This window comes from Lithobates pipiens, unplaced genomic scaffold, assembly GCF_037356315.1.
Source record: "Lithobates pipiens isolate NorthernLeopardFrog02 unplaced genomic scaffold, aLitPip1_a1.2 Scaffold_11, whole genome shotgun sequence".
In the NCBI taxonomy this organism is placed as follows: Eukaryota; Metazoa; Chordata; class Amphibia; order Anura; family Ranidae; genus Lithobates; species Lithobates pipiens.
The window spans coordinates 11,146,793-11,174,134 of NW_027507696.1; positions in this window are offsets into that span (position 1 = coordinate 11,146,793).

A 27,342-nucleotide genomic window follows, 5' to 3' on the forward strand; every position below is an offset into this window, starting at 1 on the left:
ACCACAATAATGTGATAATGACATTGTCAAAAATGGGTGACCCTAAAATTATGCCCCCCCCCTGAAAAAAGTTCTGCGGACACCCATGAACGCAGAGGTGATCAAATACCATCAAAAGAAAGCTCTATTTCTTGGAAAAAAAAGGAAATCAATTTTGTTTGGGTAAAGCATCGCACAACTATGCAATTGTCAGTTAAAGCGGCACAGTGCCGTATCGCAAAAAATGGCCTGGTCATTAAGGCTGGATTCACACCTATGCTGTTTTAGTGCTTTTTGCATTTTGCAGATTTGCGCTGCAGCCCATTTAACATGGTTTCCTATGGAACACGTTCTGTAGTGCAAATCTACAAAATGCAAAAAGCACTAAAAATACATAGGTGTGAATCCAGCCTAAGGGGGCAAATCCTGTAAGGGGTCCTTAGGTGGTTACATTTTCAGTACCCATCAGCGATGCATATTGGTGCCCACCAGTGCTGCCTATCAGTGCCCAGCAGTTTCACCTGATGTGGCACCTATCAGTGCCCAGCAGTGCAGCCTCATCAGAACACATCAGTGCTGCCTATCAGTGCCCATCAATGCAGCATCATCAGTGCATATCAGTAATGGAGAAAAATTACTTATTTCAAAAATGTTATAACATAAACAAAGAAAACGTTTTCTTTTCAAAATTGTCTGTCTTTTTTGTTTATTTAGCATGAAATAAAACCCCAGTGGTGATTAAATACACCAAAAGAAAACTATTTGTGTGAAACAAATGATAAAAATGTCATTTGGGTACAGTGCTGGATGACCGTGCAATTGTCATTCAAAGTGTGAGAGCAAGGAAAGCTGAAAAGTGGCCTGGGCAGGAAGGGGGTGAAAGTGCCCGGTAGACAAGTGATTATATTAGCACCCCCCCCCCCCCCCCCTTAGAGACAAATTGGTCACTAGGGGGATGGGGTCGCTGATATAAGTGGCCTCTGATCTAAAAAAAAACTCAGTAAATAAATTGCCGCTAGCAAAAAGTGATTATATTAGCATCCCCTTCCCATTAGATTAGAGTACCCTTATATCTGCTGATACTGTATAAGGGGCCTCTGATCTAAAAAATCTAAATAAAAACACACCTCAAAAAACTAAGTAAGAAAAAAATGCAGAGCACCTTCCCCTATAATTATATGAATTTGTATGTGAAAAAATAATTGTGAATAATGGTGGTTAATATTTAGATTACCCTGGCGTGAAGTATAGGGGGAGGGTGTGCTGCCTAATTCCTAATTTTCTGGGTCTCTATGGGAAGCACTGATATAGGGGGGTCTCTGATCTAATAAGGGGGTCTCTATGGAAGGAAGAGGTCACTGATTTAGGGGGACTCTAATGGTGGTTTCTATGGGGGGACCCTGTATTATGAAGGGGTGACACTGATCCCTGTATTATTGGGGGGGGGGGGGGGTAAACTGACCTCTGTATACAGACAGTCTTTCAAAGCCAAAATAGTGTCTTTCTACAGCGAATATTTTGGAAAATTGGGATCACAACATATATTTTCATACTGTATACTACAAAAAAAAATTACCGTGTCACTAAAGTGTTTAGGTTTTGCTAGAAGAAAAGGTGGCAGCTCTAATTGTAGGGATAGGGGCTCTGCATATTTCTTTTACTATAAGGCTGACCAGAGTAGTGACAGCTGCATCAGTACTTCTGTCAGCCCAGCGCTGGAAGCGGCAAGGAGAGGAGAGAGCTGGGGGGAGGTGTGGGCTGTGCTCTCTCTCCTCCTCCTCATAAACTCGCACATAATAAAGGGGGGACAATTAGGCATGTTTTCCCTGGACACTGGATGATTTTGTCCCAGCACTGAGGAGCAGTAAAGAACAGCCACTGAGTAGATCTGTAAAGCAGAAAACAGATCCTGAGATTGGAAAGGCCCCCCATGTACATATTGCAGCAGAGCGTCCCAGAGAGAGTAAGGAAAAGTCTTATTCAGGGTTTATACGTCTCCCAGGCTCCTCTCATACACGTTCAGGGATCTCTGAACCATGATCCAGTTTGGGTCTTGGTCTTCTCCCCCAGGCTAATTTAAACTCACTTGAGGCAGACAGCCAGTGCTCTTGGCCTGGGAACATCAGACAACTTCTGTCTAGGAGAGCAAAAGGTTGGAAAACGCTATTAACCACTTGTTTACTGGGTACCTAAACCCCCCTCCTGCCCAGACCAATTTTCAGCTTTTAGCTCTGTCACTCTTTGAATGAAAATTGTGCGGTCATACAACACTGAATCCACATGAAATTGTTATCACCCCCCACACACACACAAATAGAGCTTTCTTTTGGTGGTATTTGATCACCTCTGGGGTTTTTTTTCATCAAAAAATACTGAATTTAAAAAAAATAAAAATAAATACAAAATCGTTTTATATGTTGTTAATAAATTTTGCAAACAGGTCATTTTTCTCCTGCATCGATGTACGCTGATGAGACTGCACCGATGGGCACTGATAAGGCCGCACTGATGACAACTAATAGGTGACACTGGTGGGCTGCACTGATGGGCATTGATAGGTGGCACTGAAGGGCACTAATAGCTGGCAATGATGGGTAGCACTGATGGGCACTGATAGGCAGCACTTATAGGTAGAACTAATGAGGCACCACTGGTGGACATTGATAGGTGGCACTTGTTGGCATTGATAGGTGGCACTGATGTACTTGTGGGCAATGATTGGTGGACACTGTGGGCACTGATTTGTGGGCACATATGAGTCGGCTTCGCCGCTCCCTGCTCGGGACCGATGTCCATCCTATAGGAGCCGGTGATCAGCGTTTTTCTCTCCTCACTCTGTCAACGTGAGAAGAAAAAATAAACTATTACCGATTTTCTGTTTACATCACGTGATCAACTGTTATTGGCTGACAGCTGATCACGTGGTAAGGGGTCAGGATCGACCCCTTACTCCAATCTGAGATCACAGAGTCTCAATGACTCGGGTGATCACGGTGCACGCCACGCGCACCCTGCAGGGGGGCGCAGACAGCTTGCTAAGGGGAAGACATATATTGACGCCCTCCCGGCAAAGCAGATCCGTGCTGTAGTTGTCATTCAGGTACAGCGCAGATCTGAAGGAGTTAAGATGTGTATGTGGAAGCTGACAAGCTGTAGGCTTGCTGGTAGTGAGAACCTGTAAATATTGTATAGTTAGAGCCGAGACATGGCTAGGTTTTTTTGGGCTATTTTTGTTCCTATTTGTTTTTCTGGAACACTGTACAGCACCTGTATATAGACTTGTATATATCACAAATAAACACCGCACTGTTTGTCACTACTTCATGGATTTGCTATCTGTGCCTGAAAGACTGCTCATCCCAGGGAGTTTCGTACCGCCTACCTGTCCTCCAGGATACAATATATAATACATACATACTATAGAAAGGATCCCCTTTATGTGAATAATTAAACATCATTGAAAATACTCTCCAGTCCTTTCATGATGTGAAGCTTTTTTATAGATTGCACTCTTTATGCAAATGTGACGGCTCCTCCTGGTCTCAGATCTGGGGGTGAAAAGCTGAACAGAGAGGTCGTAGTGTCTCAGTATAAAGCTGAAGTCTGTCCAGAACCCAAGAGCAATCAGAGAGCAAATCATACAACATGTTTCTTTTTTATTATGTCACCTGTCTGTCCTTACTGATCGGTAAGTCAGGTTAGGAAAGGGTTAAATAATACTGATCTGATCATTTATTTCTCATGTATAATGTTGTCATTTCTATTATGAAGGAGTCATGTCAAAAACGCTTATCCAGTCCAATTCAGAAGTAAAGAAGCCTGGAGAGAGCGTGAAGATGTCCTGTGAAGGATCTGGATTTCAGATCGCTGACACCTATATACACTGGGTTCAACAGGTTCCAGGGAGAGGACTGACATGGATTGGGAGGATTGATCCTGCGGATGGAGAGACAAAATATTCCTCTTCATATCAGGGAAGATTCACAATAACATCTGATAAGTCCATAAACACGGCATATCTACAAATAAACAATGTGAAAGTGGAAGACACGGCCACATATTACTGTGCTAAAGGCACAGCGATTAAAAATCATCATCTTCCATACAAAAACATAAAAACAATTCCCCTTTCTGACCACAAGGGTGCAGGAGATACTCAGGATTGTCCATTTCATTATTTATCATTCATATACATAAACCTCAGATGGCCGTTCTATATATTCTTAGAAATAAAAGCCTTTATATATATTTTTTTCTTTTTTTCTCTTTTCGGTTTTTATGTCTGAAATAACCCAGACAGTGGCATTAATATTCTGAGACCATTAGAAAAAATATTTCATTTTTTCAAAATCGTTTCAAGTAGCAGGCATTTTATTCACACTTCTTATGCAAAAATATGCTTTTTATCTGCCATTAACACAGATGTAAACCCTACCTGGAGGACATTTCATTTGCTAAGACTGGGTGCAAATATATGGGTTTCTGTGCAGAGCCATCGGTGCCGTCTCCATTTAGCAGTTCCGGTGTGAATTTGACACGTAAATCGCACCTGAACTGGACTGAAAAATGCACAGGACCCTTTTTTATTTTTCACCGCAACTGTCCCACATATATGTGAACTGGTGAATATGTGAGTCCTCTGAAAGCCGGTCTGGTTCACATGTTATACGAATCAGATGCGGTTCAAAATGTATCCAATTCGCAACCAAAACTAAAGCTTTTATTTTTATTTTTTTACTTTATAAAATGTTTGTTTTCACCTTTTTTCATCCTTTGTTGCGTCTCAATGCTGCTGATCTCTCCCAGCCCCTGTGTGACACGCTAACAATGTAAGGGAACAATTGGAAGTCAGGGACAGAGCATTTTCACTCTCTAAGGCCTCATTCACATGGGAAGTCAGGGAAGCTGTAAAAACAGGTGGCTGAGACATATTTTTACCGCCCCACCACCAGTTGAGGTTGTTCATATGCCACAACTGTGATGCTTTGTGTTGCAGTAAGTTTAATATGAACTGTGGAGTTGACAGGCAGCACTACCTTTTCAAGACAATTTACTTTCAAAAGTTTTTATTTGTTACAGAGTAGAGTCCATAGAGTAAACAATGACAACTTGTCGTCTCATTCGTACATAAAAAACGTGGAAAACATGTAATTAAGTACAGGCAATAAGTATATACCAGTTTGATCAGTCCTTGGACTGTAGGGCAGCCGTGTTGCTGAACAATCAGATATGTCTGGTAAGGACTGGCTTGACTACTGGGAGTGATGAGTAACGGGTCCCCGCCTAGATCCCCCGACACCCCAAATGGGATCACACTGTGTCGGGGTAGGCTGGTGCCCCAATATTATAAAAAAAAAGATAAAAGAAAAGTGTCTGTCCCATACCAGAGCTCGTCTGTTCTTCCAGCTTATCAGCCCCTTAAATATTCATCTGCTCATCTGCTGGGTAGAAAATACGATAGCATGTCTCAGAGGACTCTTAATGCTGACCATCAAGCTTTGCCTATGAGACGTTTACAAATAATTATATTCCTTTCCGGACTAACCTTAATATGGAGAATAGATAAAGAGAGGAAAAGTGGAGACAACAGGTGAGAAAAGGAAAAAAAAAAAAGGGGGGGGGGGGGGCAGAGGGGTGGAGGGAAGGGGGAGAGCATAACTACTCGCACATGGTTCAATAAAAGGAGTTCACACATATGGAAAGTTGGATAGACCCATTAATCGGGCCCAGGGCTCCCAGGTGGCTATAAGTCTATCAGAGGAGTCCTCCAGCAGACTGGCCAACCTCTCCTGAGACATTATCCAGGAAATCTTTCTCTTGGCTATTGTAAAAGAAACCCCTGGTTCCTTCCAGTTCCTGGCTATGGAAATTTTGGCTCCCAGGAGCACAAATTGGGCCAGTCTGCTGGAGGGTTTAGAAAGATGAGGGATGGGTTCATTAAGAAGCCACCGTGGGGGACCTGGGAATAGGGGAACTAACCAGCCTTTCAATCAATTAAAAACCTTCTTCCAGAAGGGGTGAATTCTTGGACATTCCCACCAGATGTGAGACATTGTCCCTGTAAGCAGACAGCCTCTGAAGCAGAGGGGGCTAGCTGTTGGGAACATGGATGCTATTCTGGCTGGCGTGTAATACCATCTGGTTAGAACTTTTGTCCCTGCTTCCATAAGGTTGGTATTGAGCAGACCTCGGAAGGATTTGGCCCCCATTGAGTGCCATTTGTCCAATGGCCATTGAAAAGTAAAATCAGTTTCCCAAGCAACCATATAGGGCGCCTTTGTTTTGGGAGTGTTGAGTGATGTGTATACCAAGGAGATCCCCCCTTTTTGGTCCATGCCTTGACCACACCATAGTTCATATTCCGTAAAGGTCAGGGGGTTTGAGTCCCCTTTGTAGAGGGAGTGTAGGAAATGTTGAATCTGATGGAACCGAAATATCTCAGTCTTAGGGAGATTTAGTTTCTTGATGCAAAATTGTAAGGCGATTGGACCTGTTGCTGTAAAGAAGTGTCCTATCCTATAAAGGCCCTTATCGACCCACCATTTGAAGGCTAATACATTGTTCCCTGGAGGGAAGCGAGGGTTGTTAAATATGTGGGTTAGAGGTTTAATCGTTGAGACCAAGGAGGCAGAATAGCACAAAGAATCGTACAGTTTAAATGAATGCGAAAGGGTTGGGGATAAGATTGCGGGTCTGTTTTTCTGGGGGGTCCACAGTAGGAAGTCTAGGGTAAAAGTGGGGACTGCCTGTTTCTCTATATGAATCCAGTCTGGTTTCACATATTTGGAGTAAATCACGGATAACTGTGTCAGTCTAGCTGCTTGGTAATATCGGAACAGGTGTGGTAGTCCTAATCCACCTTTTTTTCTGTGGGCAAAGAGGGTATTGCGGGCTAGTCTCAATCCTTTCTTACCCAAGATGAAGTTTAGAATTTTGCTTTGGACGGTAAAGATATGATCCTTATGAATGGGGATTGGGAGAGATCTAAACAGGTATAGTAATCTGGGCAATAGTGTCATCTTAACAGTGTGTATCCTACCTAGCCACAATATGGGGAGTTGTGACCAAGTCTGAAGATCTGTTTCTAGCTTACGGTACATCGGGGGATAGTTATGGCTGTATAAGGTCTCTATCTTAGCTGTGAGATTGATACCTAGGTATCTAATGGAGGAATCGTTTCATTGGAATTTAAAGTTCTGTTTTAAGAGTTCCACAGTGGAGGAATTTAGGGAGACATTGAGAGCTTGGGATTTACTGTAGTTCACTTGAAGGCCAAAAGCCAAAGCCAAAAGCCATGTTGGAATCCCCCCGGAGTATGACTGTCCCCTCTAGTTGGGGAGTGAGGTGCAAGAGAAGATGTCTGAAAAAAGCTGCTTGTCCCTTGTTAGGGGAGTAGTAGGATATAAATGAGTAAAGGTGGCCATCCAATGTGCCTTTCACTAGCAGGTATCTACTGTTAGGATCTTTGGTTTCGGATATTACTTGAAAGTTACAGGATTTGGCAAATACTATTGCTACCACCTTGGTCTTGTTTGCTGTGTTAGCAAGGAAGAATTTGTTGTAGTGAGAATGTAAGAAAGTGGGGTTATACTTAATAGGGAAGTCGGTTTCCTGTATAAGAAGGATATCTATTTTGGAAGATTTATATGAGTTAAAGATTTTTTTACGCTTAAGAGGAGAGTTTATGCCTTGTACATTGTGTGAAGCTACCCTCCAGGTATGTTTTGCATGGTCAGCCATGAACCCTTAAGTGGGGAGAGCTACTTATCGGTACATCACTTACTCTCTCAGGGAGTAGCGCAGGTAGCATTAGCCTAGAAAGTCGAGGTCGTTCATTGATTGTGATAGCCCTTGTGATGAGTCTGAACTCCGTCAGATCTGAAAAATAGAAATTGTGTGAGTGACGCTCCTAGACAGACAGGGGGAGAAAAGTATGAAAGAAATAGAAGCAAGACGGATAAAGAGTGCCCCCCCCCCCCGGTGGAAAGGAGACCAGGAGAGGAGGAAGGAGAACTGTGGTCATCTCACAGTCCGACCCTTCCGACAACCTAGGTAGTCGAAAAGGTAGGAGGAGGCGCATGTGGCTCACGCCACACCCCAGCACTTATTAACCCGCTGGATTGAAGCAAGCAACAAGCTAACTAGGCGAAAGCCAACAGGTTTAAACAGCAAAATAGTAAATGTGCCACCCAAGAGGCTTCAAGCCTCAATTACTATAGTCAGGTATAAAGTGATAGCTACATGAAGAAAACAAAAAAAACAAAAAAAAGGGGAGGGGGGATTGGGAAGAAGATAAATGTAACTCAAGTCCCGTTGGGGGGATAATTGGGTATAGGGGAGGAAAATGGCCCCTTAGTCTATGGGGAACAAAATGGTGTCTCAGCCCCCATTGAGGAAGGACTGGGTGGCCTTTCGGCCCTCAAGGTCCAAGATAAAATACTTCTAGGAATTAAATCACTGAAGAGAGTCAGTAAACAGAAGCATGGATAGTTCAGGGGGGTCCGTGTTTGGATGATCTTCTGGATTTGGTTTTGCTCCATAGTGGATTTGGGGATCCAGTTGGTGGAGGCCGTTTGTTGGAAGTTGAGGTGGGAGCGGCAGCTTCCATTTCCATTTCTTGAGCAATTACATTCAATTTCAGAAGTAGCTTTTCTCTGGATTTGAATGTGGAAAAGGAGTAGGGCTGGTCCTTGAGTGTAAATCGTACAGCAAACGGGAAGGCCCATTTATACTTAATGTCTTTTTGGGCCATGGCCATCAGGAGAGGCTTCAAGGATCTTCTCCTATGGATGGTAGCGGGTGAAATGTCCGCAAATATTTGCATTTGTTGTCCTTGACAGGAGATTTGCGGAAGGGTTCTGGCTTGTTTCATCACCTCCTCCTTCACAGCATAGTATAGAGGTTTAGCAATGACGTCTCTGGTAGACCCATCCTTCCTGGGGTATCCCATGGCTCTGTGGACTCTGTCTAGTTCCAGGCGAGCTGCTGGGATGTTGGGGACAAGAGCCTGGATTAAATCTTGTGTTGCTGTTGAGACATCCGTAATAGATTCTGGCAGGCCTCTGATTCTAAAGTTCAGTCTCCTGGACCTATTTTCTAGGTCGTCAATGCGTGTGAATGCTGTATCTAATTGATCCTGCAAAGTTTGAATGAGCCCAGTGTTTTGATGGGAAGTTGCCGCTGTTTGTTAAATTTTGTCTTCCATGGCATACATCCTGGAGCCTATAGTTTGCAAATCTGCCCTGATTTCTATTGTTATGGCTGCTGCGTTAGCCGCGAGACCCCTATCCAGGAGTGTTGAGAACTTGATAAACAGTTCTTCCATGGAGAACTGGGAGATTTGTGTGGTTGGACCCTGAGGACCAGGGATGTTCATGGCAGGGGTCCAGCCGGGGATAGGGCTTGGTCCCCAAAGGCTTGATTAAGTAGTGATTCTGTCGAGGCAGGGGAGGGGGTCCCCAAACAGTGTGGCCCTGATGTAAAGTGAAGAATAGCTGGAGCCATGACCGATTTGTGGTCTGGAGTAAGTTCCAGGTGCTGAGGAGAGGGCTGAGAGGCTGTAGCTGCTGCGGTGGCCATCTTGTGACTCCCTGATAGCGTGGTGGAGCTAAACTCCCCCTGCAGGCTCCTCCTGGCCCCCGTTCTGTGCATACAAGGGGGTCTTAAAGGGCAGGGGGTGAGGAGTGTCTCTAAAAGTGGTCGTTTGACCCTCCGGAGCGGTGAATGCGTCTCCTCGTGGGTGATTATAATCCAGCGGCCATTTTGGTACACCCCGCGGTAAGATACTCGGCCTCCTCGGGGCCTGCGATCGTCCTGAGTCTTCGGAGCGGTATCGGGGTGATCACCGGTAGGTGGGGGTTCTGATGTGCGGTGCGCGGGTTCGGTAGCTGGGCTGGGTGGCCTGCTAGCAATGCTGGAGAAGCAGCATGGCGCGGAGCTCCCAGCTTATGCGGCCATATTGGAACCCTCGCGCATGCGCACTCCTTTTCAGACATTAATCCTCCCACTGACACGGGTGATGAGACACCATTCCTCCCACTGACACCGGTGATGAGACACTATTCCTCCCACTGACACCGGTGCTGAGACACTATTCCTCCCACTGACACCGGTGATGAGACACTATTCCTCCCACTGACATCGGTGATGAGACACTATTCCTCCCACTGACACCAGTGCTGAGACACTATTCCTCCCACTGACACCAGTGATGAGACACTATTCCTCCCACTGACACCGGTGATGAGACACTATTCCTCCCACTGCCCCCGTGATGAGACACTATTCCTCCCACTGACACCAGTGATCAGACACTATTCCTCCCACTGACACCAGTGATTAGACACTATTCCTCCCACTGACATCGGTGATGAGACACTATTCCTCTCACTGACACCAGTGATGAGACATTATTCCTCCCACTACCACCAGTGATGAGACACTATTCCTCCCACTGACACCGGTGACGAGACACCATTTGTCCCACTGACACCTGTGATGAGACACCATTCCTCCCACTGACACTGGTGATGAGACACTATTCCTTCCACTGACACCAGTGATGAGACACCATTCCTCCCACTGACACCTGTGATGAGACACCATTCCTCCCACTGACACCTGTGATGAGACACTATTCCTCCCACTGACACCGGTGAAGAGACACTATTCCTCCCACTGACACCGGTTATGAGACACTATTCCTCCCACTGTCACCGGTGATAAGACACTATTCCTTCCACTGACATCAGTGATGAGACACTATTCCTTCCACTGATATAAACAATTAGACACTATTTCTCCCACTAATACCAAAGATATGACACTATTCATCCTTCTACTGACTACAGATATGACTGCCAAATGTTATGAAGATAAGACAGAGAAAAAACAGTGCAGAGTTCAGGAGTAAATTACATAAAGAATGCAGGGCTCAGCTGTGCCCATTTATGCAGCCTGACCAGTGCCCATCTATGCAGCCTCACCAATGCCCATCTATGCAGCCTCACCAGTTCCCATCTATGCAGCCTCACCAGTGCCCAGCAATGCAGCCTCACCTGTGCCCAGGAATGCAGCCTCACCAGTGCCCAGGTATGCTGCCTTTACCAGTGCCCAGCAATTCAGACTCACCAGTGCCCAGGTATACAGTCTCACCTTTGCCCATCAATGCATCCTCACCAGTGCCCAGCAATGCAGAATCACCAGTGCCCAGTAATGCAGCCTCACCAGTGCCCAGTAATGCAGACTCACCAGTGCCCAGGTATGCAACCTAAACTGTGCCCAGCAATACAGCCTCACCAGTGCCCAAGCATGCAGCCTCAAGAGTGCCCATCTAAGCAGCCTCACCAGTGCCCAGGAATGCAGCCTCACAAATGCCCATCTATGAATCCTCACCAATGCCCAACAATACAGCCTCACCAGTGCCCAGCAATGCAGCCTCACCAGTTCCCAGGTGTGCAGCCTTTACCAGTATCCAGCAATGCAGACTCACCTGTACCCAGAAATGCAGCCTCACCAGTTGCCATTAATGCAGAATCACCAGTGCCCAGGTATGCAACCTAAACTGTGCCCCATAATACAGCCTCACCTGTGCCCAGCAATGCACCCTCACCAGTGCCTAGCAATGCAGCCTCACCAGTGCCCAGGAATGCAGCCTCATCAGTTCCCAGGAAAACAACCTCACCTGTGCCCAGCAATGCAGAATCACCTGTGCCCAGAAATGCAGCACCACCTGTGCCCAGAAATTAAGCCTCATGTGTGCAGGGGATCAGAGAGGAGAAAAGAGCCAGTGTTCTGCTGAAAATGGCCAGATCATCACACAGATCTTGAGCGGGTGCTGAGGCGGGGGGGGGGGGCACACACTGGGAGAAGGGTGTCAGTCTCCTGCTTTTTCAACTTTAATTTGATTTGCCAGATCATCAAACAAGTCCCACCTCCTGGCAGTGGACAAGTTTGCTGTCTGTCAAAGGAAAGAAACAGGAGGCGGGATTTGTGTGATAGCAGCCACCCTGCGAATCACATTAAAGTTGACACAGCGGAATCTGTTGGCTCAGTTGGGGATCTCTCCCCTGATTTCCGCTGAGCAAACAGATGACATGTCTGTGTCCGGTCCGCTGATGCTGAAGACATGGACACAGTACACTGCTCTCTATTGGGGTTTTTGGATGGAAATGGACCGTCCAATCCGATTTGCCAAACGCATGGGTAATGGATCTCCCATCTGTCTGTTTTTAGTGGACCGGATTGCATGGTGGCGGGTGTCAGCGGACACAGGTCCGCTGATATCTACCGCTCCATAGAGGGCAATGGATGGTCTGATTGGGTCTGCCTGAAAAACTGACAGGGGGACCCGATCAGTTCGCCAGTGTGAAAGGGGCAAACACAATTGTGCTGTGTACCCACTCCACCTTCGACCCCCAGCACATCTCTGTACCCCGCTCCCCACACTTTCACCCCGTGGTCGCTTACCAATCAATATTGATGTCAGTCTCCCCCTGTACCTCAGATCACTTCTGTTGCAGTTCACTATGCAGTGGGAAGAGACGGGAGAGGACTTGTACACTCTTGCTGATACATGCTTGGGTCAGCAGCCTCTCTCCTCTACACTGTATAGACTCAGAAAGAGAAATTGCTGCGCAAATACCGTGCGAGATAAAAAGTATTGTATTCTCTAGGGTCTTTGCTAAAAAAACATATATAATGTTTTGGGGTTCTATGTAATTTTCTAGCAAATAAATGATGATTTTTATATGTCGGAGAGAAATGTCAGAATTGCCCTGGGTGCTCCAGAACGCCTGATGGCGCTCCCTGCATGTTGGGCCTCTGTATGTGGCCACGCTGTGTAAAAGTCTCACACATGTGGTATCGCCGTACTCAGGAGTAATACCAGAATGTGTTTTGGGGTGTCATTTGCGGGATAGGTATATGCTGTGTGTGAGAAATAACCTGATAATATGACAATTTTGTGAAAAAAAGGAAAAAAAAATCTTGGTTTTGCAAAGAATTGTGGGAAAAAATGACAACTTCAAAAAACTCACTATGCCTCTTACTAAATACCTTGGAATGTCTTCTTTCTGAAAATAGGTAATTTGGGGGATATTTGTACTTTTCTGGCATGTTAGGGTCTCAAGAAATGCGATCAGTACTTTAGGTGTGATCAATTTTCAGATATTGGCACCATAGCTTTTGGACTTTCACACAGACCAAATAATATCCACCTATTTGTAATTATTTTTACCAGAGATATGTAATAGTATAAATTTGAGCCAAAATTTATGAAGACAAATTACCAATTTGCTAAAATATATAACAGAAACAAAGAAAATTTCATTTTTTTACAGAATTTTCAGTCTTTTTTCTTTTATAGCACAAAAAATAAAAAACCCAGCGGTGATTAAATACCACCAAAAGAAAGCTCTATTTGTGGGGAAAAAAAGGACAAAAAATTCATATAGGTACAGTGTTGCATGACTGAGTAATTGTCATTCAAAATGTGAGAGCACTGAGTGCCCAGTGGGCAAGTGGTTAATGTGTGTTGAAGCCAAAGCAAGAGTAAAGGAGCCCTAACTGACACTTTGTTGGACAGCTTGGTCTGTTAACTAGATGCTGACCGCCGACCGTCAAATGACGGCCAGGCGGCACACCTATTGTGGCGGGAGGCCGTCATATGATGGCCTCCCGTTTAAACAGGGAATGCGCGCGATCGTGCGCGCGCATCCCTGTTTCTTCGGTGGAGGCGTGTCACGGAGACACCGCTCGCCACCGAAGGGGGTGAACAGCCATTCGTTATGGCTGTTTACCACGTGATCGGCCGTGACTTCACAGATGGTCACACCCCGATCGTGTGTGAGGAGGAGATTGCGGTAACATCTCGTTACCGCCTACAGTGTACACCAATCACACTGATTCCCCCCCCCCACAATAAAGAGGACCTGTCACCACCCCTCATAGTACCTGTCAATCACAGTCCATCAGAGTACCTGTCACAGTCCATCAGAGTATTTGAGTACCTATCCTAGCCCATCAGAGTACCCGAGTACCTGTCCTAGCCCATCAGAGTACCCGAGTACATGTCCCAGCCCATCAGAGTACCCGAGTACCTGTCCCAGCCCATCAGAGTACCCGAGTACCTGTCCCAGCCCATCTCAGTACCCGAGTACCTGTCCCAGCCCATCTCAGTACCCGAGTACCTGTCCCAGCCCATCAGAGTACCCGAGTACCTGTCCCAGCCCATCAGAGTACCCGAGTACCTGTCCCAGCCCATCAGAGTACCCGAGTACCTGTCCCAGCCCATCAGAGTACCCGAGTACCTGTCACGGCCCATCAGAGTACCCGAGTACCTGTCACGGCCCATCAGTGTACCCGAGTACCTGTCCCGGCCCATCAGAGTACCTGTCCCGGCCCATCAGAGTACCCAAGTACCTGTCACGGCACATCAGAGTACCCGAGTACCTGTCACGGCACATCAGAGTACCCGAATACCTGTCACGGCACATCAGAGTACCCGAGTACCTGTCACGGCACATCAGAGTACCCGAGTACCTGTCATGGCCCATCAGGTTACCCGAGTACCTGTCACGGCCCATCAGGGTACCCGAGTACCTGTCACAGCCCATTAGAGTACCGAGTACCTGTCACAGTTCATCAGGGTACCCGAGTACCTGTCACAGCCCATCTGAGTACCCGAGTACCTGTCACAGTCCATCTGAGTACCCGAGTACCTGTCACAGTTCATCTGAGTACCCGAGTACCTGTCACAGTCCATATGAGTACCTGTCACCGCCCTTCAGAGTACCCAAATACCAGTCACCAAAGCATCAGAGTACCTGTCACCAGGCCATCAGAGTACCTGAGTACTTGTCACCAGGCCATCAGTGTACCCGAGTACTTGTTACCAGGCCATCAGAGTACCCAAGTACCTGTCACCAGGCCATCAAAGTACCCGAGTACCTTTCACCAGGCCATTAGAGTACCCGAGTACCTGTCACCAGGCCATCAGAGTACCCGAGTACCTGTCACCAGGCCATCAGAGTACCCGAGTACCTGTCACCAGGCCATCAGAGTACCCGAGTACCTGTCACCAGGCCATCAGAGTACCCGAGTACCTATCTCCAGCCCATCAGAGTACCCGAGTACCTATTTGCAGCCCATATTTCATAGAATATACGTTGGGGTGTTTACTTTCCAAAATGGGGTCATTTTGTGGGTAATTTCACTGTCCTGGTGGTCCAGGACCTTCAAAAGTGTGATGGGTAGGAATGAAATGTGTCATTTATGCTCCTAGAACGCCTGAACGTACTACTTCAATGTTCGGCCTCTCTATGTGGCCAGGCTGGGTAAAAGTCCTACACATGTGGTATCGCCATACTCGGGAGGAGTAGCAGAATGTATTTTGGGGTGTAATTTTTGCTATATACATGCTACGTGTTAGAAATATCTTATAAATTGACAATTTTGTGTAAAAAAAAAATGCGTTTTAATTTTTTTCCACATATTCCAAAAACTTCTGGAAAAAAATGAACCGTTCAAAAGACTTTGCTTTCCAAAATGGGGTAATTTTATGGGAAATTCCATTGTCCTGGTACTCCAGGGCCTTCAAAAGTGTAATGGGTGGTTGAGAAACGAGATGCGTAATTTTTGCTCGTAGAACGTCTGAAGGTACTACATCAATGTTGGTGCTCTGTATGTGGCCAGGCTGTGTAAAAATCTCACACATGTGGTATCACCGTACTCGGGAAGAGGAGCAGAATGTATTTTGGGGTGTAATTTGTTGTATACATATGCTGTGTGTGAGAAATAACCTGATAATATGACAATTTAGTAAAAAAAAATAAAAAAAAATAAAAAATCTTAATTTTGCAAAGAATTGTGGGAAAAAATGACAACTTAAAAAAACTCACCATGCTACTTACTTAATACCTTGGGATGTCTACTTTGTAAAAAGGGGTCATTTGGGGGGTATTTGTACTTTCCTGACTTGTTAGTGTCTCAAGAAATGAGATACACCTGATGTACTGAAGGCCTGATCAGAAGTGATCAGTTTTCAGTGATTGGCACCATAGTTTGTAGACTCTATAACTTTCACAAAGACCAAATAATATATACTAATGTGGGTTATTTTTACCAAAGATATGTAGCAGTATAAATTTTGGCCAAAATGTATGAAGAAAAATTTCTAATTAGCAAAAATTTATGACAGAAACGAAGAAAAAGGCATTTTTTTCACAAAATTTACGTTTTATTTTATTTATAGCACAAAAAATAAAAAACCCACTAGTGATTAAATACCACTAAAAGAAAGCTCTATTTGTGTGGAAAAAAGGACGCAAGTTTCATATGGATACAGTGTTGGATGTCTGAGTAATTGTCATTCAAACTGTGAGAGCGCTGAAAGCTGAAAATTGGTCTGGTCAGGAAGGGGGTGTAACTGCACTTTACTGAGGTGGTTAAACAAAGTTGAAGAATAACAGGCTTACAGGCCAGATCACCAGGTAAAAATAGTATGTAGCCAACACATCTAAGGATTGGTAATCTGCAATAAAGGACATTTTTGCTGTCAAGTTTACATGTACACACGGATAAAAAAGTCGCTTTAAAAACAATGAAACAAGAAATATTTCCAGAGTTTACTGATACTTCAACATTTGGTTATTAGTTAACTTTGTACACTGCCTCCTGATCTCTGAAGTTGTCTTCTTGCAGATCTCTGATCTTTATATTCCTGATCAGCACATGCAAATTCAGATCGCTCTTCCTGAGTGAATCTGTCGGGTAGAAAAGAGAAGGACGCACCCATAGTGCATTATGTTACCTTGGACTGGAAGAACAAGAAACATGGTTCTCCTGTGTATCTTCTTATATCTGTTTTCTCTTCTGGGTAAGAAGAAGATTAAGAATACAATATTTGTTATTTTATAAAAATGACTATATATATAAAAATAACATTTCATTTCAGGTGTTATGGCGGACATCCAACTTGTGCAACCCAGTTCAGAAGTGAAGAGTCCTGGATCAAGTGTAAAAATATCATGTAAAGGATCGGGGTACACATTCACCAGTTATGGTATGCAGTGGGTACGACAGGCTCCAGGCAAAGGATTGCAGTGGATTGGTAGAATAAATACCTATAATGGAGAAACATCTTATACCCCTTCACTCCAAGGAAGAGTCACAATAACTAAAGACGACTCTCTCAGCACTTCATATCTACAAATAGACAGACTGACATCGGAGGACACTGCCAGATATTATTGTGCTAGAGACACAGTGACACAAAGCAGGGACACTGCCACACAAAAACTGCCAGCAAATCCTCTAGACACCAGGAAACACAGATGTTTAAAATCATCGTATTTTTCCTGCTTCATAATGAAAGCCTTTACATAAAATAATCCTTTTCACTGTGAAAAAAACAATAATGCCGCGTACACACGACCGGACTTTTCAACATCAAAAGTCAGACGGAATGATTCCGGCAGACCATTCGATCGTGTTTGGGCTGCAGCGGACTTTTGATTTACAAAAGTCTGACAGACTTTAGAAATGGAACATGTTTCAAATTTTTCTGCCAGAACTCCGCCGGACCCAGTTCCTACCGAGAAATCCGCTCGTGTGTATGACGGACAAAAACTGAAGCGAGGGCAGCTATTGGCTACTGGCTATGAATTTCCTTATTCTAGTCCGGTCGTACGTCATCACGTTCGAATCCATCGGACTTTGGTGTGATTGTGTGTGGCCAAGTCCGTTCATTCGGAAAGTCTGTCAGAACTCTGTCAGAACTCCGTCGAAAGTCTGTCGGACCTAGTGCCTCGAAAAGTCAGGTCGTGTGTACGTGGCATTAGAACAACAAATCAGGTAGAATAGTAGAGATGCATATTATAATCTATATGACAGCTGTAATGTACATGGACAAATATATAAATATCAGACCATGATTGAATTGGACTTCCTAATATTTCTATGGATACCAACTTTTTTAAAATTCAAATTGGAATTTATTTTAAATGTATCTGCAGAACATAAAATAAGGCACATTTTTCTTTGAGGCTTTTTTTTTTTAATAAAAGAGAGCGTCTGAATTCACAGGGCTGTATTCACTTCAATCATCCAATCATATTCCGGAGTATAAAAAAAAGACTGATTGGATATTAGTTGCAGCATAGTTAACTTAGTAGTTGGGGAAGCTCTGCTTGTTTGCACCCTCACTCCCTCCACTGCCACATTTGGCACTTTTTGGGGGGGGGAATGGAGAGCGGGTATCTGGCTTTGACAGGTACCCGCTCCCACTTCTGGGTAGGAACACCATATGGCGATCTATGATATTTATGGTCACTCCTCCTCCCCCCACTGCATTCTTGGACACACAGAGGTCCCAGAAGATGGCGGGGCCATTCAGAAAGTGCAGCGTGACTCACAAATGCGCAGTAGGAAACAGGCAGTGAAGCCACAAGGTTTCACTGCCTGTTTCCCTTACTACAAATGGTGGTGCCTGCACCTGAAGCCGACTGATGAATCAGCTAGGGGTGCCGACATTGCTGGATTCCTGGACAGATAAGTGTCCTTATATTAAAAGTCAGCAGCTACAGTATTTGTACGTTTTGTTTTCAGTGCTACAGACCTTCAGTAGATACAGTTCACCAGCAGATACCCTGAGGGAGCTCTGGATTTTCCTCCAATAAACGGGAGTGAATGCGACTGGGTTAATATCATTCATGACTGCTGAGGCACAATGGGCTTAGGTCCCAATTAACGTAACACAAAAGGGATCAAATCCCCCACCACCCTTGCCCTTTACCCCATTAAATAAGACACTTACAACCATTAGGTTGAAAAGGGCAAGGCCACAGCTTTATTAAATTCCAACACAAAACATGTGAACATATTTAACCAGTGCCAGTCACAGTCGTACTGTGAGCACTTAACCAAAAGAGGGAGGTGGGGCCTGTCCTTACCATAAGTGCTGGACAGACAGCCTACGTCCAATTTTCCATCAAGGGCATAGCCTATTACAGCAACTTTAACTGCTGGCAAGGTCAAGAAAACCGCAGCAAGCTGTGACATACCATAACATAGGGAAAAGGGGGCGGGAGGGTGGACAGTTCTTCCAATGACTCTTCCGAAAGACCCAGAATTCCTTGGTGCACACGTTGCCTGAGCTCAGGCCTAACCCATCTCACATGTCCCAACCAATCGTTCCCCTTGTCATGCACCTAGCCCTGCCCCCATCAGTCAAGGCTATCTTTCACTAGGGAGGGGGCTCAAGAGGCCTTCATTTGTGGCAGAATGTAAGTAATTGATTGACTGGGAAATCGATGCAGTGAATGCTTTCCCAACATTAGCTGGTGTAATAGTTCCAGTGCATTCATAGAAAGGGCAGAAAGCAAAACTCTGTTACCAATTAAAGGAGCCATTTCAGTAGCTGCTTACTTGTGTCTGTGTTATGTCTTATGAGAGACTGTTTAGTGTAAAACCTAAAAAATGTGTAACACGACAGCCTATTTGAGATACAAGAACATACAAGTATGACCGGGACAATATTAAGCCACTGTTAACCGCTTCCCGACAGGCGCACGACGATGTACGTCGTCAAAATTGCACGGACAGGCAAATTGGTGTACAGGTACGTCCATTTGAAATTGCTGCCATGCCATCGTCCCCTGTGAGTCCGACCACGGGTCCCGTGGACTCGATCGCCGCGAGGATACCCCGCGATCCTCTCACAGGGAAGCTGAAAGGGGAGATGCGTAAGTAAACAGCATCTCCCTGTTCTGCCTAGCAACAAGTGACACTGATCTCTGCTCCCTGTGATTGGAGCAGAGATCAGTGTTCACTAACACACAGCCACGCCCCCCACAGTTAGTAACACGCCCCTAGGACACACTTAACCCCTACACTGCCACCCCCTGGTTAACGCCTTCACTACCAGTGTCATTTACACAGGAATCAGTGCATTTGTATAGCAGTGATTGCTATATAAATTATTATGGTCCCAAAAATGTGTCCAAAATGTCCAATGTGTCTGCCATAATGTTGCAATCACAATAAAAAATGCTGATTGGCCGCCATTTCTAGTAAAAAAATATATATTAATAAAAAATGCCATAAAACTATCCCCTATTTTGTAAACGCTATAAAATCTGTGCAAACCAATCAATAATCGCTTGTTGTGATTTTTTTTACCAAAAATATGTAGAAGAATACGTAGCGACCTAAACTGTGGAAAAAAAATGTTTTTTTATATATTTTTGGGGGATATTTACTATAACAAAAAGTAAAAAATAATGCGTTTTTTTCACAATTGTCGCTCTTTTTTTGTTTATAGCACAAAAAATAAAAACCTCAGGGGTGATCAAATGGGAAAAAAAGAACGTCAATTTTGTTTGGGAGCCATGCTGCACAACCGCGCAATTGTCAGTTAAAGCGATGCTGTGCCAAATCGCAAAAGGTGGTCTGGTCATTGGCCTGCAAAATGGTCCGGTCTGAAAGTGGTTACAATGGACACAAAGGGATTGATTTAGTAAAGGCAAATAGACTGTGCACTTTTCAAAGTGCAGTTGCTCCAGAGCTTAGCAAATGAGCAGAAGCTCTACTGACTTCCATAATCCAATCATCTGCAAGCAAATATGCTGTTTTTAAAATAGTTATGGACCACCCGCCGCAGTTGTACTGCGGAAGGTTGGCTCCCCCTGCGCCGATCACCATCTTCTACATTGGGCATGTACACAGTGATTTGTGGGCCCATTCGCAAGCGGGGGAGCCAATGTCTGCAGGCCACCCGCGATCGCTCCAGAGACAGGAAGATCAGTGTAAACAAACAGATCTCCATTCTGTCAGGTAAGGAGAGAGAGATTGTCTGTTCCTAGTGACTAGGAACAACAATCTCTCTCCTTCTCCAGCCAGCCCAGCCCTCATACATTTAGAAACACTCCCAGGGAACACACTTAACCCCTTAATCGCCTCCAGCGTTAAGCCCTTCCCTGCCAGTGATATTTATACAGTAATCAGTGGCTATTTTTTTTTAGCTCTAATCACTGTATAAATATCAATATAAATATCAATGGTCCCAAAAAAGTATCAAAAGTGTCCGATCTGTCCGCTGCAATGTTGCAGTCCTGCTAAAAATTGCAGATCGCCGCCATTACTAGTAGAAAAAAAATAATAATAAAAATGCCATAAATATATACCCTATTTTGTAGACACTATAACTTTTGAGCAAACAACTTATTGCGATTTTTTACCAAAAATATGTAGCAGAATACATATTGGCCTAAACTGAGGAAGGAATTTTTTTGGGGATATTTATTATAGCAAAAAAGTAAAAAAAAAATATTTTTTCAAAATTGTCACTCTTTTTTTATTTATAGCGCAAAAAATAAAAAACGCAGACATGGGTGTCCGCAGGTCGGGGCAAGGGGGGTCAAGTGCCCCCCCCCCAGGGAATCAGGGATCAGATCTTAAATTCAACACAGTTCCATCGCTATTGGAGTGCCGGCAGCCCACACCCATGTGCAACCCACCAGTGGGGTGACACCATCAAGGTTTTGTCAAGCCCCCCTATCAGTATAGTGTGACTGCGGGCTGTTTTCCCTGCTCAGTCCAGCAGAGAACTCGATGGCGCTGTGACAGGAGAAAGGCAAGCTGCAGGCTATCAGAGGTAGTGATGGCCGAACGGTTCGCCCGGCGGTCGTTTCGCGGCGAATTTCCGACATTCGCGGTCCGCACGTTCGAACGCCTTTTTCCGTCGTTCGCCGCGGCGGACTTACGTGTTTAATGTATACAAGAACTTTAACCTTTGGTGACACGTTTATCATGTGATACAGGACAGCCAATTGAGACATGACAGCACATGGACACTTGTACATTCCCCCTAACCTATAAATACACCCGATCCGGTGGCCATTTTACATTCTTTCTTCTGTTAAGATAGGGACAGGTTCCTGTGTGGAGTAGGGAGAGATAAACCACTAGCTATTTGGTACACAAAAGTTCTTTTCAGGACTGGTATAGGTGTTAGGTGTTGATAGGTTTGCTGTGCTGCTGATTCTTGCAGCAGCCTGAGTGTCTTTTGTTAGTTTAGAGAAAGGGAAAGGACGGTGTATGCTACAGGGACAGCCAGATTAGTCTTTCATCATCATCATCATCATCATCATCATTAGCTGTTACTATCAAGGTCCACAAAAGAGCTGTTCCAGTAACCACTAATCGTTCTCTTTTTTTGCCAATTTGTATAGGGACAGGAAGGAAGCAGTGTTGTCAGGCAGTGAGGGTAATTTTAAAGACTTGCTGTTATTATTAGTTCCACAAAGGTTCTTTTCAGGACTGGTATCAGTGGTACAGTAATAGGCTTGTACATGTATAATATTCTTTCTTCCAAATATAGAAAGGATATTATACTTGACTGCTGCCCTTCTGCTGCAGTCTGCTAAACATTCACAACTCACTTGTTCCACAAAAGTTCTTATAAGGACTGGTAACTTGGTATAGGGTGCTACGGTACATAGGCTTGAGTGCGGTACAGTCTGCTGTTCTGTAAGGACCGCTATCGGTCCACAATAGATAGGGTTGACGTGCACCACTGCTGACCGCTGCCCTATACTGCAGCAGTCCTTCAGCGGTATAGGGACTGACGTACAGTCTGCTAATCACTAACACACAACCTGCTTGTTCCACAAAAGTTCTTATAAGGACTGGTAACTTGGTATAGGGTGCTACGGTACATAGGCTTGAGTGCGGTACAGTCTGCTGTTCTGTAAGGACCGCTATCGGTCCACAATAGATAGGGTTGACGTGCACCACTGCTGACCGCTGCCCTATACTGCAGCAGTCCTTCAGCGGTATAGGGACTGACGTACAGTCTGCTAAAAACTAATACACAACCTGCTTGGTCCACAAAAGTTCTTATAAGGACTGGTAACTTGGTATAGGGTGCTACGGTACATAGGCTTGAGTGCGGTACAGTCTGCTGTTCTGTAAGGACCGCTATCGGTCCACAATAGATAGGGTTGACGTGCACCACTGCTGACCGCTCACCTATACTGCAGCAGTCCTTCAGCGGTATAGGGACTGACGTACAGTCTGCTAAACACTAATACACAACCTGCTTGTTCCACAAAAGTTCTTATAAGGACTGGTAACTTGGTATAGGGTGCTACGGTACATAGGCTTGAGTGCGGTACAGTCTGCTGTTCTGTAAGGACCGCTATCGGTCCACAATAGATAGGGTTGACGTGCACCACTGCTGACCGCTCACCTATACTGCAGCAGTCCTTCAGCGGTATAGGGACTGACGTACAGTCTGCTAATCACTAACACACAACCTGCTTGTTCCACAAAAGTTCTTATAAGGACTGGTAACTTGGTATAGGGTGCTACGGTACATAGGCTTGAGTGCGGTACAGTCTGCTGTTCTGTAAGGACCGCTATCGGTCCACAATAGATAGGGTTGACGTGCACCACTGCTGACCGCTCACCTATACTGCAGCAGTCCTTCAGCGGTATAGGGACTGACGTACAGTCTGCTAAACACTAATACACAACCTGCTTGGTCCACAAAAGTTCTTATAAGGACTGGTAACTTGGTATAGGGTGCTACGGTACATAGGCTTGAGTGCGGTACAGTCTGCTGTTCTGTAAGGACCGCTATCGGTCCACAATAGATAGGGTTGACGTGCACCACTGCTGACCGCTGCCCTATACTGCAGCAGTCCTTCAGCGGTATAGGGACTGACGTACAGTCTGCTAAACACTAATACACAACCTGCTTGGTCCACAAAAGTTCTTATAAGGACTGGTAACTTGGTATAGGGTGCTACGGTACATAGGCTTGAGTGCGGTACAGTCTGCTGTTCTGTAAGGACCGCTATCGGTCCACAATAGATAGGGTTGACGTGCACCACTGCTGACCGCTCACCTATACTGCAGCAGTCCTTCAGCGGTATAGGGACTGACGTACAGTCTGCTAATCACTAACACACAACCTGCTTGTTCCACAAAAGTTCTTATAAGGACTGGTAACTTGGTATAGGGTGCTACGGTACATAGGCTTGAGTGCGGTACAGTCTGCTGTTCTGTAAGGACCGCTATCGGTCCACAATAGATAGGGTTGACGTGCACCACTGCTGACCGCTGCCCTATACTGCAGCAGTCCTTCAGCGGTATAGGGACTGACGTACAGTCTGCTAAACACTAATACACAACCTGCTTGGTCCACAAAAGTTCTTATAAGGACTGGTAACTTGGTATAGGGTGCTACGGTACATAGGCTTGAGTGCGGTACAGTCTGCTGTTCTGTAAGGACCGCTATCGGTCCACAATAGATAGGGTTGACGTGCACCACTGCTGACCGCTGCCCTATACTGCAGCAGTCCTTCAGCGGTATAGGGACTGACGTACAGTCTGCTAAACACTAATACACAACCTGCTTGGTCCACAAAAGTTCTTATAAGGACTGGTAACTTGGTATAGGGTGCTACGGTACATAGGCTTGAGTGCGGTACAGTCTGCTGTTCTGTAAGGACCGCTATCGGTCCACAATAGATAGGGTTGACGTGCACCACTGCTGACCGCTGCCCTATACTGCAGCAGTCCTTCAGCGGTATAGGGACTGACGTACAGTCTGCTAAACACTAATACACAACCTGCTTGGTCCACAAAAGTTCTTATAAGGACTGGTAACTTGGTATAGGGTGCTACGGTACATAGGCTTGAGTGCGGTACAGTCTGCTGTTCTGTAAGGACCGCTATAGGTCCACAATAGATAGGGTTGACGTGCACCACTGCTGACCGCTCACCTATACTGCAGCAGTCCTTCAGCGGTATAGGGACTAAGAGTTTTGTCACAGGGTCATTTAAAAAATGACATGCAGAGGAAGAGGCAGGCCCTTCCGCAGGGGTGGTAGGGGTAGGGCAGGAGCAACAGGCTTGAGCCAAAGTGGGAAGTTGCAGAAGGTGCGTTCAATTACTTTAAAGGATGCACCAGACTTGGTTGAGTGGCTCGCTCAGCCTTACTCTTCTGCACCCTCCTCATCCTCTCGATCTGCACCCTCTTCTTCACTCTCTGCTATGTGCACCCCCAAAGACACTACCACCAACAACACGACCACCACCACCACCACCACATACCTTCCGCTTGAGTCACTGGAATTATTTTCCGATCCATATCAAGAGGACATTTCTGATGCGCAGCCACTCTTGGTATTGGATCAGGAAGAGGAGGTAGCAACAAGCGCTACTCAGCAGTCTGACGCCAGTACCCAGATCAGCCCAAGGAGGAGGTTGGTCCCCGGTGTTGCTGCCTACTCCGAGATCTCTACTTATAGCGGTGGGGAAGGTGACGTTGATGATGACGTGTCTAGTGATGTCACGTGGGTGCCCACAAGAGAGGAAGAGGAGGGGAGTTCAGAGGGAGATATGGACCAGCAGATAGGGAGGAGAAGCAGCAATGACTTACATTGCACAGCAGGGACAAAGCAGACTGCAAATGTATCAGGAGCGAGTCATCGACCATATACGGTCACATCTGGCGCTCCCAGGACACCGGCACATGGCTCCGCAGTGTGGGCTTTTTTTAACGTGTCCGCTGCTGACAATAGCGTTGCCATCTGCAATCTTTGCAGTCAACGCGTTAGTCGCGGTAAGCCCAATACTCACCTAGGGACGACCGCCTTAAGAAGGCACATGAGCAGCCATCACCGAGCCCAGTGGGAGCAACGGAACACACAAAGCCACACTGCAGGCTCTCACCGTCCAGCCTCGTCTTCTACTTCTCCTTCTCCTCTCTCCTCACAATTGTCCTCCACTCCACCTTCCATCACGCCAAGCTCACATTTTTCTGCAAAAAGGCAGGCTTCCGTGGGCCTAATGTTTGAGCGTAAAAAAATGATGATGCCGGATAACCCTCTTGCCCAACGGTTGGCGGCTGGCTTGTCAGAACTCATAGCCCGCCAACTACTGCCATATAAACTGGTGGACTCGGAGGCCTTTCGCAAATTTGTGGCCATTGGAACACCACAATGGAAGGTCCCAGGAAGGAAGTATTTCTCAGAGAAGGGCATCCCAGAGCTATATGGCCATGTTCAGCGGCAAGTGAATGTATCTCTGGCACACAGTGTCGGTGCCAAGATACATCTGACCACAGACACGTGGTCTAGCAAACACGGGCAGGGAAGGTATATCAGTTTTACTGCCCACTGGGTGAACCTTCTGACGGCCGTCAAGCATGTAACCCGTGGCACCCGTGTAGATTTGGTTTTACCGCCACGGATTGCATGCAGGCCTGACTCTTCTTCTCCTCCTCCTACTCCATCCTCCTCCCTCTCCTCCTCAGCTGCCTCCTCCTTTTCCGCTGCTAGCGTCTCTTCCACTGCACCGCCCAAGCTCCCCAGAACCTATTCCACATGCCAGGTGAGACGTTGCCATGCCGTGCTGCGTCTGTTGTGCCTGGAAGCAAAGAGCCACACTGGCCCGGCACTCCTTTCAGCTTTGCGTTCACAGGCAGATGAGTGGCTAACACCGCTCAATTTGACAGTTGGTAAAGTGGTGTGTGACAACGGTGCCAATCTGCTTAGCGCATTGAAACAGGGCAAAATCACGCACGTGCCGTGCATGGCACACGTCTTAAACTTGGTCGTGCAGCGATTCCTTGTCAAATACCCTGGGGTCCAGGACATCTTGCGGCAGGCAAGGAAAATCTCGGCCCATTTCAGAAGATCTTACACGGCCATGGCTCGCCTTGCTGACATTCAGCGGCGACACCATCTGCCGGTCAGACGTCTTATTTGCGATTGCCCGACGCGATGGAACTCAACCTTCTATATGCTTGATAGGCTGCTCCAGCAGAAACGTGCAGTTAACGTCTACCTGTATGAACTCTGCGAAAGAAACGGTTCTGGGGAGCTGGGTTTTTTTTCACCGCGCCAGTGGCTGCTCATGCGCGACACATGCAGACTTCTGCGGCCATTTGAGGAGATCACCAAACTGGTCAGTCGCAGCCATGGCGCCATCAGTGACATGGTACCTTATGCCTTCTTTCTGGAGCGTGCATTGCGTCGTGTCATTGATCAGGCTGTGGAGGAGCAGGAGCGGGAAGATGAGGAAGTCGCAATGCTGGATGAATTCCCAGGGGGGGCTACTCTATCTGAGACAAGTCAACAACAGGAGTCTGATGAGGAGTCAGAGGAGGATGGTGCCGGGGCGGATGAGCAGGAGCAAGAAGAGCATGCTTTAAACCTTTCTGGGATCCCTGTTGTGCGAGGATGGGGAGAGGAGAATGAAGAGGACGACATTATCCTGGATGATGAGCAGGAGCCAGGCCACCACACCGCTTCCACTTTAGTGCAAATGGGGGCCTTCATGCTCCAGTGTTTT